The sequence below is a fragment of the Triticum dicoccoides genome, chromosome 6B (assembly GCF_002162155.2).
Source record: "Triticum dicoccoides isolate Atlit2015 ecotype Zavitan chromosome 6B, WEW_v2.0, whole genome shotgun sequence".
NCBI classification, from domain to species: Eukaryota; Viridiplantae; Streptophyta; class Magnoliopsida; order Poales; family Poaceae; genus Triticum; species Triticum dicoccoides.
The window spans coordinates 40,929,050-40,944,570 of NC_041391.1; the positions used below are offsets into that span (position 1 = coordinate 40,929,050).

A 15,521-nucleotide genomic window follows, 5' to 3' on the forward strand; every position below is an offset into this window, starting at 1 on the left:
TGCATCGTTCCTTCGGACCGCAGTGTCGCCGCCTTATGGTTCTTCCCGCGGCTACATCGACCCGCGCGCTACCGCAGCGTCACCGCCCCATGGTTCACCCTGCAGTTGCATCGACCTGCGCGCTGCGCCGCTGCCGTTGCGTCGCCGTTCGGGCGTAGCGAGCATGGCATGCGGTCCTCGTCGCCGCCCCGTGGGGTTCACCCTGCGGTTGCATCGACCTGCGCACTGCCGTTGCGTCGCCCCTTTGGGCCGTAGTGCCGCCGCCCGCGGTCCACCGCTGCCCCGATGCCTGTCCACTTCAGGACGTTTCCTTGGCTGCACCGACCCTCGCGCTGCCGCTACGTCGCCCCATCGGGCCGTAGCGAGCTGGCACGCGGTCCCTGCCTACACCCTAAGTTCTTCCCCGTCGTCGCCCTGACCCGCGCGCTGCCGCTCCGTCGCCCCTTCAGGCCGTAGTGCCGCTGCACGCGGTCCACTTCGCCGTCCACGCGCGTCGACTCCTGTGTGGTATGCGCCGTGCCGTCTTCCTAGGCGCAGGAACGCCACCGTCTGCATCAGTCTTCGTCACGTTGTCGGGTTCTTCTTCGCCTACTTCGAGCACCGGCGCCGCACTCCTAGCCGCCGTTAAATTCGGTCCTCAGGTCCAAATTAATTCTCGTAGATTCACTAAATCTAGACTGATTTAGGCAATATTTTGTCTAAATCTGCATCAATTAATTTGGAATGGGAGGAACAAATATATGGTCAATTGTTTTAAATGTCCCCAGTGCCAAGATAGGAAGTCAATATTGAAAACTGCCCTCCATTGTGTATCATGTATGCATACATGGATTACGATCACAGCGAATATCAATCTTGACGGACGATACGGTACGAGATATTAAGCTGCTGAATTAATGGGCGATCCTTTCGTACGAAGGAATTTGGCGTCAGGTGTGTGTATATATACACATACACACACACACACTAATTCCTATTGTAAATAAGTACTTCTCCGTTCCAAACTAATTGACGCAGATTTGTTTAGATACGCATGTATCTACACACTACAACGTGTCTAGATACATATGTATCTAGATAAACCCGAGTCAATTAAGAACGGAGGGTATATTAGTTAATGGCTGATGAAACTTAACGATAGAAACTTAACGATAGAAAGTTCATCCCAAGCACTATAAATAGATAAGGCTGCAGACTGTATTAGGTTTGACGCACCAAAGTACAGGGGTGGTATGTGCGCTAATTTCCAATGCTTCTGCTATACCTGTTAATGATCATCAGACTCTTCCACCGCTAGGAAGCCATCAAGATACATCACCACCATGGAAAGATTAGAGCTCCTAGGAAGATTGCTTTTTGTGTTGTATTTGAATAAATTGCCAATGTATCTAACTGTGTTTTAGCAAGTATCTGTTTTCGATGAGTTACGATGAAGAATTTCCAATCGACTTAAATTTTTCGCTTAGTATCTTCCAGGCACCGAGATGCAAAAAATGCATTTGCGGCAATCGGCTTCAGTCTTGTAGGGTTGTAACTTTGTTTCAATTATATATCTGTTCTAATATCTCTCAATCTCGTTATAATATGACTATTAAGGACAGTAAACCAAACCATTTCCACACTCTCTCACGCCCCACCATTTTTGGTTGTGGATCACGTGTCTTGGATGTGGTTGGTCGTCAAAGATATTTTTTTTCCTGTGTGGGCTGATACTGAGCCGGATGTCCCAGGGATGCTATTCCAACGGCCGAAACGGAAGCATCTCGCTCATTGACATCGGTTAACGTCGCATGGCAAACGAACGTTCGTGATTCCCTCATTTGCGTCCTCGTAGCTAGCCCCAACTATTGCCCTTCCCTCCCGCACCAAACCATCTCCCCAAACCCGATGCCTCCAGACCTTGGCTAGGACAACCGTGCGCCGCCGCTGTCCGTCGCCGCAGCAAGATGCAGGAGAATGCCCATCGGATTGCCACCCCACGTAAAAAAAACCAGATCGGCCTGCTGTTGCCGAATCGAGGCAGTTGCCCGCCCGCTCACCGTTGGTATGGTTTCAGGGAGTTGTGGAGTCATATTGAATAGGAGGCCGCAAAATCTGTGGGCGGTCAGCGACCTCGGGAAGAAGCGGCCCTCCACACGGATAGTACAACGAAGAGGAGGCCAACGTGCGTGTGGCGAAAATCTGGCCACCATTGTTAGGATAGCAAGAGTGGCATGTTTGTAGTATTCTCGGCCCAATTTGCTACAAGACGCCGAGCTCGACCTGAGGATTAGCAGCCCTGTAACAGTGGGCCAGCCTAGTTAACGTGAATTGAGGAGACGAATGATCAAGCTGTGAGACAATCGGTGGCCCGTCCCACTCACTGGATTGCTCCGTCAGACTTTTTCTTCAAGATCAATGTTGACGCTGCTGTAGCAAGGGGACGAGGAGTGGCAGCAGCGATTTGCCGCAATCAAGAAGGAGTATTCCAGGGTGCATCTGCCATCGTTTGCAAGGGTATTGCTGATCCTCCTACGCTTGAAGCAATGGTAATCCGGGAGGCACTAGCACTCGCCGAAGACCTCAACCTTCATAGCATTCATGTTGCTTCTGACTGTAAGGTTGTGGTGGATGACATGAAACAGAAACACTTGTCGAGTTATGGAGCAATATTACATGAGATTATAGACCACAGTCGATCTTTTTTGAATTGTAATTTTATTCATGAGTTTAGGAGCTCGAATTTCGAGGCTCACAATTTAGCGAAGCATGTACTAAGGTTGGGAGTGGGCCGCCATGTTTGGTTAGGACACCCCGGTGATCTTTCTTTTGTACCTATAAACCTGGTTCCGAGATAAATAAAGCTTCGCGAGATTGTCTAGAAAAAAGTTAACGTGAATTGAGGACGGCAAATTGGTACGAGAGATGTTTCGGTCCATCGAAGATGATCTTGAGCGTCGAAGAGGTACATTGGATGGTAAAATGTGTCAAATCTCTATGAAAGGGTGTAGGTGGTTGAGTTATACTATCTCTATGTACCTATATGAGACCTAGCATCCAAATGGCAGTAACATGGACATACTTTTTTTTGAACACAGCACAAACGCAAGCGCTGGTAGTAAAATGAATCTGGGGGCTTTTTCTTTCTGCCTTGAATGCCGCTCATGCAACCATGCCCGCGATGGGCTGGCTAGCGGTGCGCCGCCGGCCTGATCTCCCTCGTCCGTCCTCCCCTGCGCCCTGCTCGCCCAGATCTGAGATCCCCGGGAGCTCCTCTGCCCCCGCCTCCTCTCGTCAGCTCGCCTACGTCGCCTCCTGCAGCTGTCGTGGTGCTTGATGACGACCTCGCCGGCGACCCCGACAACTCCACGGCCGCCGCCGCCGGAGACCCTCCCCCCTCTTCCATTCAGGCCGGCGCGCCTCTCCTCGCAGGCCCCGTGGGCTCTCCTGGAGGAGCAACGGCTCCTCCTGCGCTCTCCCTCGCTGGTTTCAGATCGGGATCCAAGCCCTGTGCGCACACCGCCATTGATCTACCCACAATGACCCTCCGTGTCTTCCGCGGCCTCCGACGAAGATGTGCTAGACTCTGCGGCCTCCTCTCCCCTTAGGGAGCGTCTGGTGGTCACCCCTCCCCTGCTGCGGAACGAAGCCTGGGTGGTCGTGTGGTCCGCCATTACAGCGCCTCCCGGCTACAACCTTGGCTGTGAGGTCGCTGTTGGCGTCCTTCCAGGATGTGAGGTCACTGTGGGCGCCCTTCCGTTGTCCCCTCGTGCTGAGCCTTCGCCCCGGGACAATGCCCCTTGGTTGCCTGCTACAAAGTCTCGCCGCGCTACGGACGTCCGCCAACCGTCTCCCACGGTGTGGAGTCGCGCCGCTCACAGCAGGATGGTGGTGCTCAGCGACGCGATGCTACCTCGGCGATGCCCGTGCCTCAGCCCCGTGAGGAGCAGTCTTGTGCCAGTTTCCTTTGCTTCAAGAACCGAACGTTTGGCTTGTGCTTCCATTGCCTCACTCCGTTGTCCCCGGGGCATCGTGGTTCGACATGCCGTGAGGATGTTCACTGCATCTCCTGCCACCTCTCTGGTCACCGGGAGCATGATTTCCCGACGCGCCACACCCCCAAGAAAGCTCCGGGCCCAGCTGCGCCTGTGTCCACCATGCAGATTTCCACGCCTCACGAGCAAGGTGCTTGGTCGTGGGATACGATTATCAATTACGATGGACATGTTTCATGTCAATTACGACAACCTCAGGACGGGGCTCGCTGATCAGGCACACCTCCTGCGGGGGGACCTACAAGCCGACCTCGACGCGGTTGTTGTGCCGTTGAAGCAGGAAGCCTCCAATCTCCATAAATGAATATTGCACGCGTTTTCCTTCATGGAGAGGATCGAAGCCGTGTTGGATCACTTTGAGGCTCTCTTGGTGTTGTCCCCAAGTGATCCCCGTGGAATGTTGCATCCTCCCTCTTGGGGAGGATCTTCTTTGTGTATGATCCTCTGCTTGATGAAACATTAGCGCCGCCTCCTCAAATATCGCCTACTGCCCGGTGTGATGTGGTGGACCCTATTGTTCCGTCAGTGGGAGCGAGGAGTTTGTTGACCCAATGTCTTCGGAGGCTACGATCTGTTTGCCCCACCCTACTGGCTCCTCCCAGACCACCGATGTGCTTTTTGTGGCACGCATGATTCCTTGCTTGGTGGAGCCGCTTGGTTTCAACACGGAGCACACGACACGTCTGATTCCTTGCTCGAAAGAGTCGTTTGGTCTCTACATGAAACACATGATGGGGACCTCCGACACGCCCAGTGTTGTGGTGGAGTCGCATGTTGACACTATGTGCTCGGAGGCTACGCTCGGGTCCCCATTCCGTGGAGGCTCCTCCTTGTCTTCCATGGTGTAGTCCCTTGCATGTCCGATGCCGAGTCCAGAGGAGCCGCTTGGCCTCAACGTGCCCAACCTTCTGGTGTAGCCCGCGGTTGTGGTGTCCAATGTTGTTGCGAAGGTGGCACAAACCGAAGTTGCACCTTTATCTCTGGAGGATTTTCTCAGCAAGGTTACTCGTCCGCCCCTACAACCTCTGCTTGGGACCCCGGTGCCTTCGCAGGGGAGGAAAAATGACGGGCGGCAGAGGGGGCCTCTTGATAAGAAGAACAAGGCATGCAAAATCCTGACATGCAAGCGCGCAGAGTACATGATGTTGGAGTCTTTTGGTGAGCTACCGGAGGTCAGCAAAGCTAAGGGTCCAGAGCAAAAGATGCAAGCATACCTGGACATGTACAAAAAAAACCGGTCTCACTGCAAGTGATCGAGGCGTTGGGCCCTTTGGTGAGGATCGCAGGGAAGTCAAAATTGGATCTCTCCGGATGTTTTCCACAAGATCATGTTAGCACTTGATTCTTTGAGGTCGAGACAGAAGAGCCATTCGATATGGGTGGTTTCCCATCGGCGAGTGGCGGTCAAGTTGGTTGTACTTGAGCCTCGCCAAACTGCTTTGGGTCTTGGCGCTCCAGTGTCTGGCACTGACAATGTACCTTGATGCTACATTTGCTTTTGCCTTGTCCCTGTCCCCAAATTCCTGTGCTCTTTTTTCTCATTTTTTATTTTCTTTTTTGGTTTTTACTCGGTTTTTCCCTGATTAACCGAGAATATTAGGTTTTCGGGTCCGGTTTTCTTTATACACCGGATCAACTCTCTTCTTCTTAATAAAATGCAGGAACCCCCTGCCCCTCTTGAGGTGTTCCAAAAGTTCATATACATGCGCATACACTCACCTCTATGAATGCACACACGCACACCGTACCCCTATGAGCACCTCCGAAAGACTGAGCCGACATGTCATCTTGAAATTTACGAAGTCACTGTAGGCACCTCGTCATCGATGGGAACGTCTCGTCCCACTGATACGAATCGCTGGAAATCCTGATATAAAACCAAGAATAAATGCGAGCACCAGGACTTGAATCATGGTGGTCGGGGGATACCCAGTCCTTGTAACCATCCAACCACAGGTTTGTTCGCAACATGGACATACTTGGAGGAACACGGATAAGTGTGTAAAACTTGACACATGTTTTATGGTTAATTAATTTTAATGTCCCCAATGCCAAAATAGGAAGTCAATATTGACATTTATTAATTATTAAATTAGAAAACATATCTACCACCATTACTCCTCTCGATTGTGTGTGCATACATGGAATACAATCGCAGATATGTTTAGATACGCATGTATCTACACACTAAAACGCGTCTAGGTACATGCGTATGTAGATAAATGCGTGTCATTTAAGAACGGAGAGAATTGGAAACCCTTTTTCGTAAAAAAAAGGGAAACCCTTTTTCATAAGAACGGAGAGAATATCAGTTAATGGCTGATGAAATTTGTCGATATATAGAAAATTCATCCTAATCACTATAAATAGACAACGCTGCAGACCTTTCGGCTTACCACACCTCAAGTTATTCAATTCAAGCTTTCACAATGGCCTGCAAGATAGCACTAGTAGTCGTGTCTCTATCGGTGTTAGCATTCTTCCTATGCCTTGGTAAGTAAAAGGTCCATGGTTCCGCGGTTTTATGAAAAGTTGTACTCTCTCTCTCTCTCTCTCTGTTCTTATGTGCCCATTTTGAAATTTACAGTAGGTACTGCCGAAGCTCACCCCACGTGCATGTTCAAGATCAACCCTTACTATCATGGTGGATGCAAGACAGATTCTGAGAACGACAAATGTGGAATTGCTTGTGCCAGATTTGAGAGACCAACGTACATACATGGTGTATGCGCTAATGAACTATGCTTCTGTTCTAACTGTAAATGATCATCGGACTTTTCCACTGCTGGGGGACCCATGAAGATACATCACCGCCATGGAAAGATTAGAGCTCCTAGGAAAATTGCCTTTTTTTGTTGTTGTATGAGAATAAATTGGCGATGTATCTGACTATGCTTTAGCAAGTATCTGTTTCCGATGAGTTACGACGAAGAGTTTCCAATCGATTTAAATTTTTTGCCTAATACCTACTAGGCACGAGATGCAAATAGTACATGTGCGGCAGTCAGCTTTTGTCTTGTAGGGTTAGCTTTGTTTCGATTATATAGAAAGTCTATTAGTAACCCAGGGTAAAGAATTACTTAATCTTCACCCTGGTCGATCGACCGAGCCAGATGTTTTGTCCAACCAGGCCACAGTTTATGTTTGAGAAAAAGGGCGAGCAGTATCAGGTTGTAAAATTACAACGGGATGGAGGTAATTTTATGTTGGCTCGAATCTAGTCCCTCCGTTCGGAATTACTTGTCGCGAGAATGCACATATACATGCATTCTCGTGACAAGTAATTCCGACATGCATTTTCGCGACAAGTAATTCCGAACGGAGGGTGTACCTCGCTTACCAGTCTGTTTTTCAAATCAAATAAAGATAAAGAAGAAAAAGAGAGCTGCGCCTTTGAACGGTTTGTGCGTATCGGCGGCGACCACCACTTACGAGACGGCAGCGTGGCGCTCAGCGATTTGGATCGGAGTGAAGTCATCGGTTGGCTGGCTGCCAGGGCGGCGTGTGCTACTGGGCGGCGTGGTCTCCACGCTGTGGTAGTCGCTGGGCAGTAGGGGCGGCGTGGTCGGCGACGTCTGCCTAGGACTTGGCGGCGTCGTGCTGGGTCGTCGCAGCGGAGCTGTGGCAGCGCTGCAGTGTGCGGCCGTGCTTGCGCTGCTACGGGAAGGCGTTGCATGCGTTTGCATTGAAGTTTGGTTGGGTGTGAGTGCACGGATTGAGGTGAGCAACCCCAGATCTGATTCTATCCGTTTCAAATTTCCAATCAACTTCCACCTGCGTTTCACTTCGCCATGCTCTTCCTAAATTGCTTTGTCTCTTTCCAAATCTCTAGTCTGGCCTGGGGATTATTCTCTGGTTCGCTAAAATAAACGAGAGGCGGAACAATCTGCTAGAACAGGTTTACGTAAAGCGCCTGTGCATTGATGAAGTCTCCTCCTCTTTTTCTTTGATCTGAAATTGTACTTCAGCAGTGTTTTGTATCAACCATTACAACTTGTCATTTTGAGAAGTGACTCTGTTCGTCTTGGGGACGGCAAGAAGAAGGATCCCACGGCGAGGAGTCGGTCACTCAGCCCGTCTTCCCACTTCCGCCTTTTCCTCTTTATTCCAGTTCCACCAGTCCTCCGAGCAAAAAAGCAATTGCAAACAAGGCAAGGATTGAATTCATCCCTCATTCCAATCCAATATAGGCCGGTAATCCATTCATGTCCTTCATTCCTTGTAAACCTGCACCATTTTATTTATTTATGCATCCGTCGTCGACGGATTGATTTGGTTTGATCTTATCTACCCTGTCGGTGTACTAAAATAGAGGCTCTCCTTTATACCCCATACTTGTGCACGGCCAGTCAGACTTAAGCCCACAGCCACACTTAGCAGGATAGAGAGAGGAGTTAAAGCCGCAGGACGATCAAAGCAACGCTAAGATCAGAGACACAAAGACCAAGAGGGCGAGGTGGACTCCCCCGGCGAGACCCTTGCCGGGGCTGCGGAGGCAGCCCCGGCAAGAACCTTGCCGGGGCAACTAGCCTAAACGCCAGCCGAGTACGCCACCCTTGAGCCCCAGGTTTCCAAACACCATCAACCACGTTGGAACCAGGGCTCGGGAGGCACCTCTGTGGTGGCATGCACATCTTTGTGAAAGACGACGATCCTCGGCAAGATCCTTGCCGAAGAAATCCACAAGACCTCCGGCAAGATCCTTGTCGGGGACAACCACGGTGCCGCGGCAAGACCCTTGCCGGGACCCCGGCAAGACCCTTGCCGAGGACATCCACGGGGCCACAACCAGGCCCACACCCGCCAAGATTCCACCGCCGTTCCATGCAGCTGCCAGCCCACCAACTAGGCAGGCACCTGCGTGTCGACATGAGGCCTTCAGGCCAACTCAGTGAGCGCCTACGTGGTGGCATGCAGATCTTCGTGAAGAGCCTACCACTGCGCCAACTCAGCAGCCTGCCAGCCTACATGGCACCACGCGCCTCGCTGGCCTGGACGCGCGTCGGAATGAGATGGAGCGGCGACGGACGGGACAGGCCCGGTTTCCGTCCCCGATAAAGCAAGGGGACACCTCAGGGGTGCATTAAATGCGTCCTGTCCCGTAATGACTAGTGATAAACTCAGCCACTGTACACCTTTACACCTCGTGTGTGCCACTGTGGTGATCCCTTTGACTATAAAAGGAGGGCCAAGACATACTAGAGAAGGATTCGGACCCTGGGACAAGTTACACATCGTAGCTAGCTCAAGAACTCCAAGAACACTCAAATAGACACTAAAGCAGGACTAGGGTATTACGCATCCTCGCGGCCCGAACCTGGGTAAACGATCCGTGTGCTGGCTGACTGTTGATCCCGCTCTTTTCACAACCCCGCGCCCTGCAACCGTAGTAGGGATTCTTGTGATCCCATAGGTGTCGTTCCCACTGATATCTTTGGCTGAAGAGGGGAGGAAGTACCCCGACGAAGACGCCGGAGCGGAAACCGACTCCATAGACAACGACACCGCCGCCCCGACGAAGAAGGGCTAGCGCCGTAACAGAAAGCACAAGGGCAAGGTTGTGCTTGCCGTCGAGGGATCCAAAGATACCGGCATTGCCAAGAAGGACAAGGCAGGCGACCCCGGCAAGGAGGTTACCGGGTCTGCCGCTTGCCGGGCCTTGGCGGTCGCCGACAAGCCAGAAAGCTCCGACAAGCAGTATTGCAAGATCCACCGCACCAAGGGCCACGACCTCCAGAATTGCCCACAAGTTGAGTTGCTTGCCGAGAAGTAAAAAGCCAAGTATGAGAGGCGGGACAAGGAGAAAGGCCAGGACGATGCCAGAGGATCCGGCAAGAAGCGTGGCGGCCAAGTAGGCCGCCGCGACAAGGATAATCAGCAAGAGAGGCCCTCCCGGGGCCGCGACAAGAAGCAGGAAGACGATGATCGCGACGAGGACGACGAGTCCGGCGACCACGAGTTTCAGAAAGCTACGAAGGCCATGTGCGTCGACGGTGGCGCCTCGCAGCACACTTCTCAGCGCCAGCTCAAGCAGTGGGCGCGTGAGATCACAACGACGGAACCATCACTCGACGCACAGAGGCCACTGAAGTGGTCCAGTACACCTATCATCTTTGACACCGAGGACCACCCTGATCGCACGATGGCGGTCGGGTGTTTGCCGTTGTTGGTTTCACCAACGATACGCAACCTCAAGGTGACAAAGATGTTAGTTGATGGCGGGGCCGGCCTAAACTTGATCTCGCCCACTGTGATCAAAAGGCTGCAGATTCCTGATGGAGACTTCGAAGAGACATGCACATTTCAAGGGGTCAACCCGGGAAGAAGCCAACCAAAGGGTAAGGTCACGTTGCCCGTGACGTTTGGAGGCGAGCTGAATTACAGGACGGAGAGGATTATCTTCGATGTAGCCGAGATCCCCTTGCCCTACAACGGGATCCTCGGCTGCCCGACACTAGCCAAGTTCATGGCGGCATCACATTACGCCTACAACATGTTGAAGATGCCTGGGCCAATGAACATCACAACCGTCCCTTCCGATAAGAAGGATGCACTGATCTGCGCTGACCAACTCTACCAGGAGGCAGTTGCAGCAACCGCCGGCAAGGCACTTGCTCCTGCCGATGAAGCCCCGGGAGGGAAGAAGACCGGCAAGACCTCTCGCACCCACTTCGGCAAGCGCACCTCTTCGGAGTGTTGTGCTCCCGTCGAGGACGTGCCAGAGAGCTCCATCGACAAGAGCAAGAAATCCAGGGCTGCACCACCAGAGACCAAGAAGGTGTCCGCTAGGGAGGATGGTACGGGAGGGGCTTTCACCATAAGCTCCACCCTTGATAGCAAATAGGAGGCGAGCTCGTCACTTTCCTGTGGGCGAATGTCGATGTGTTTGCATGTCAAGCATCCGACATCCCCGGCGTTCCCAGGGAAGTGATTGAGCATCATCTTCCTGTTTGTCCTCATGCGCGGCCCGTCAAGAAGAAGGTCAGGAAGCAAGCTCTGGAAAGGCAGGAGTTCATCACGGAAGAGATCAGGAAATTAGAGGCGGAGGACTTGGTGAGAGGAGTACTCCATCCGATGTGGTTGGCCAATCCGGTGGTAGTGTGCAAGGCAAATGGGAAGTGGAGACTGTGTATTGACTACACATATATCAATAAAGCTTGTCCAAAAGATCCTTTCCCGTTGCCGCGCATTGACCAGATTGTTGACTCCACGGCCGGATGTGACCTGCTGTCCTTCCTCGACGCCTACTCAAGATACCATACGATTTTCATGACAAGAGAAGACAAAGAGAAGACAACATTAATCAATCCATGTGGTACGTATTGCTGTTTTACGGATGCCTTTCGGGTTGAAGAGTGCTGGCTCGACCTTCGCAAGAGCAGTACAAATTGGTTTTGAGCCCCAGCTACATAGAAATATGGAAGCTTATATTGATGACATAGTGGTCAAAACCAAGGACAAGGCAACACTTGTGCAAGATTTGGAAGAGACGTTTGCAAATCTGCGCAAGATCAACGTCAAGCTAAACCCTGAGAAGTGTGTCTTCGGTGTCCCGTCCGACAAGCTTCTTGAGTTCTTTGTGTCGCAGCGTGGGATTGAGGCGAATCCAGACAAGATCAAGGTCATCGAGCAGATTGAGGCGCCTAGGGGGATCAAGGATGTGCGTCGGGTCACTGGCTGCATCGCCGCTATGAGCAGATTCATCTCCAAGTCTGCTGAACATGCCCTTCCCTTTTTCAAAATCTTGAAAAAGGCGGGCCCAATGGAGTGGACCCCAGAGGCCGAGGCAGCGCTGCAGAATTTGAAGAAATACCTCTCCTCCACGCTAATACTGGTTGCGCCTAAACCACAAGAGCCGCTGCTGCTATATTTAGCGGCGACGAATCAAGTGGTTAGTGCCGCACTGGAGGTGCAGAGGGAGGTCAACAAAGGGACAGTGGCAACGGCAGGGTTGGCGGATGATGAGCCCAAGCTTCCCCCGACAGGGCCTGGCCTCGGCAAGGTAGGGCCCCTGGCAGAATCTGACGCTGGTGAGACAGGGCCTACGCAACCAAGTGAAGTGGTGCCTGTCGGTGTCAAAACCGGCGGATCTCGGGTAGGGGGTCCCGATCTATGCGTCTTAGGCTGATGGTAACAGGAAGCAAGGGACACAATGTTTACCCAGGTTCGGGCCCTCTCGATGGAGGTAAAACCCTACTTCCTGCTTGATTAATATTGAAGATATGTGTAGTACAAGAGTAGATCTACCACGAGATCGTAGAGGCTAAACCCTAAGAGCTAGCCTATGATGGTATGATTGTAATTGTGATCGGCCTTCTAAGGACCGTCCTCTCCGGTTTATATAGACATCGGAGAGGGCTAGGGTTTACATGGAGTCGATTACAAGGAAAGAAATATAATATCCGGATTGCCAAGATTGTCTTCCACGCAAAGGAGAGTCCCATCCGGACACGAGTCAGAGAATTGCGTCTTGTATCTTCACACTTCAATAGTCCGGACGATATATTCAGTCCGGCTGTCCAGATACCCCCTAATCCAGGACTCCTGAGTAGCCCCTGAACCAGGTTTCAATGACGATGAGTCTGGCGCGAAGTCTTGTCTTCGACATTGCAAGGCGGGTTCCTCATTCCGAATACTCCAAGGTTATTATCGAACACGTAGGCCATGTCCGGTTCTACAAGATGATCTTCATATACTGCCGTAGAGAGAACGATATTTCACAAATGTACTCTACTGACCATTTTCTAGACAGTGCGACATGTCATCAAGGTTGGGTCAGTATTCAAGCCATTTTCCCACATCCAGCCTCAGCGTATGTTGCGAGGCGGTTTCCTTGGCATGTCTTGTCAAAGCAGAGATCATGTCCTCTTATCACGGGATTCTCATCAATACGGGTATGGGTAACCCAACCGCTCCGCTAATCGCGGCGAGTGATAGGTGAGCGGGTTCCACCAGGCAAGTGGGGAGGCGCAAAAAGCTTTTACCACCTCTTATAAAGAGATAAGGTCTCTTCCTCTTTACCCACGCCTTCTCCTTCCGCTAACTCGTTCCCCTCCGCTCGAGCCCTAACGCCCAAGCACTCTTCCTTTCCATTGAAGAGAGGTTTTCCAAAGATGTCTGGATCTAGAGCAGGAGGCAGATGGATGGCCTCTACCATCCGGGAGAAGGATATCAAGAAGCTCCGGGAAGCCGGGTTTCTGGCCAAGAAGATTGGCCACCGTCTCCCACCAGCGGGACAGCTTGTCCCTACTCTGGAGCCTCATGAGAGAGTTGTGTTCCTTCCCCATTTTGTCCGCGGGCTCGGGTTTCCCCTCCACCCATTTGTCCGTGGAGTCATGTATTACTATGGGATTGATTTTCATGATCTTTCCCCCAACTCCTTTCTCAATATCTCGACGTTCATTGTCGTGTACGAGGCCTTTCTCCGGATTCCGCCTCATTTCGGCCTATGGCTGAAGATTTTCAATGTGAAGCCCAAGGTGGTGAGTGGCGAACACGCCGAGTGCGGCAGTGCCATGGTGAGCAAGATGCCCAAGGTTGTTTGGCCGAAGGGCACTTTCAACGACTCCGTCAAGGAGTGGCAGCAGCAGTGGTTTTATATCACCGAACCACGCGGCAGAAAGTGGGCTGCAGCTCCTGAGTTCAGATCCGGAGCTCCACTGCGGCTTACGTCCTGGCGCAAGAAGGGACCGAACTGGTCCTCGTCCGATGAGCTGTCACTGCTACAGACGCGCGTTCAGAGCGTGGTTCACAAGGACGTCAAACTCGTCGACGTAGTCCAGGTGATGCAAGTTTGCCTGGTTCTCCCTTGCCAGCGTCGGGCCTGCACTTTGTGGGAGTTCGACCCAGCCGAGCACCAAACCCTTCGGGAGCTTTATGACTGGACTCCGCCGAAGACCGGTAGTACCAATTATCCCATTCTGCAAGCTCGGTAAGTTACAGTCGCGCCCTGTCCATCCATGCTTCAACTGGCATGTCATGAGGGAGAAATTTTAATCGTGTTTCATCGTGACCTCAGGGATGGATAAAGAAGGTGGAGCGGATGCATTGTCCGGCCCCGCCTGTCGGTGTCAAAACCAGCGGATCTCGGGTAGGGGGTCCTGAACTGTGCGTCTAGGCGGATGTTTTTACCCAGGTTCGGGCCCTCTTGATGGAGGTAAAACCCTACATCCTGCTTGATTAATATTGATGATGTGGGTTACAAGAGTAGACCTACCACGAGATCAAGGAGGCTAAACCCTAGGAGCTAGCCTATGGTATGATTGTTGTTCGTCCTATGGACTAAAGCCATCCGGTTTATATAGACACTGAAGAGGGCTAGGGTTACACAGAGTCGATTACAATGGTAGGAGATCTACATATCCGTATCACCATGCTTGCCTTCCACGCCAAGGAAAGTCCCATCCGAACACGGGACGAAGTCTTCAATCTTGTATCTTCATAGTCTTGGAGTCCGGCCGATGATGGTAGTTCGGCTATCCAGACACCCCCTAGTCCGGGACTCCCTCAGTAGCCCCTGAACCAGGCTTCAATGACGACGAGTCCGGCGCGCATATTGTCTTCGGCATTGCAAGGCGGGTTCCTCCTCCAAATAATTTATAGAAGATCGTGAACACCAGGATAGTGTCCGGCTCGGCAAAAATAAATTCCACATACCACCGTAGAGAGAATAATATTACACAAGATCAATCTGCTGATGCATTCTGCGGCATGACATCACACCACTTCCAAGCCTTTACTCGAATTGTTTTTATTGTTCCACCTCAGCGCGTTTAGCGAGGCGGTTTCCTTGGCACGTCTTGTCAAAGCAGAGATAGTGTTCCCCTTATTCTGGGATTCCCATCAATACGGACGTGGGTAACCCAACCGCGCCCGTTGCCACGCCCCCTCCATCGAAGGCGGGTTCCAAACGGTCACGGGGATGGCTCTTGGTATTCTTCCTCTTTATAATGAGACCAAGGCCCATTCTTTTTATTCAATCCTCTATCGAATCCGCCCCTCTCCCTGAGTTCCAACACCCAGGGCTCTGAATTCAGGTACCTTCGATCCTCGACAATGTCCGGTCCTGATCTACGAGGCTGGTGGATGCCCTCCTCCGTCACGGAGGAGGACGTGCTAAAGCTGAGAGATGCCAGGTATTTAACCTACGAGATTTCACATAGGCTGCCTGCCCGAGGGCAAGTTATACCAACTCCCGAGCCTGGCGAGATCGTCGTGTTCATGTCTCACTTCCGTCGGGGTTTAGGCTTCCCGACGGATCCCTTCATGAGGGGGCTCATGTTTTACTATGGGCTGGAATTCCACGACCTGGCTCCGGAGTCCATCCTCCATATCTCATCATTCATTGTCGTCTGTGAAGCCTTCCTCCGCACTACCCCTCACTTCGGCTTATGGCTCAAAACCTTCAATGTGGAGCCGAAGATGATTGAGGGGCGTCAGGCAGAGTGCGGCGGGGCGGTTATAAGCAAGAGGGCCAAACCTCCATGG

At 51.9% G+C, this 15,521-nt stretch overlaps 1 long non-coding RNA gene across 1 annotated transcript; it reads left to right on the plus strand.

Annotated features, from left to right (window-relative positions):
- The first annotated feature begins 6,418 nt into the window (after window positions 1-6,418).
- LOC119321815 lies at window positions 6,419-6,958 on the plus strand. Its single transcript, XR_005155219.1, has 2 exons — window positions 6,419-6,527; window positions 6,622-6,958. It is a non-coding gene; the product is annotated as an uncharacterized LOC119321815 (long non-coding RNA).
- The last annotated feature ends 8,563 nt before the right edge of the window (window positions 6,959-15,521 follow it).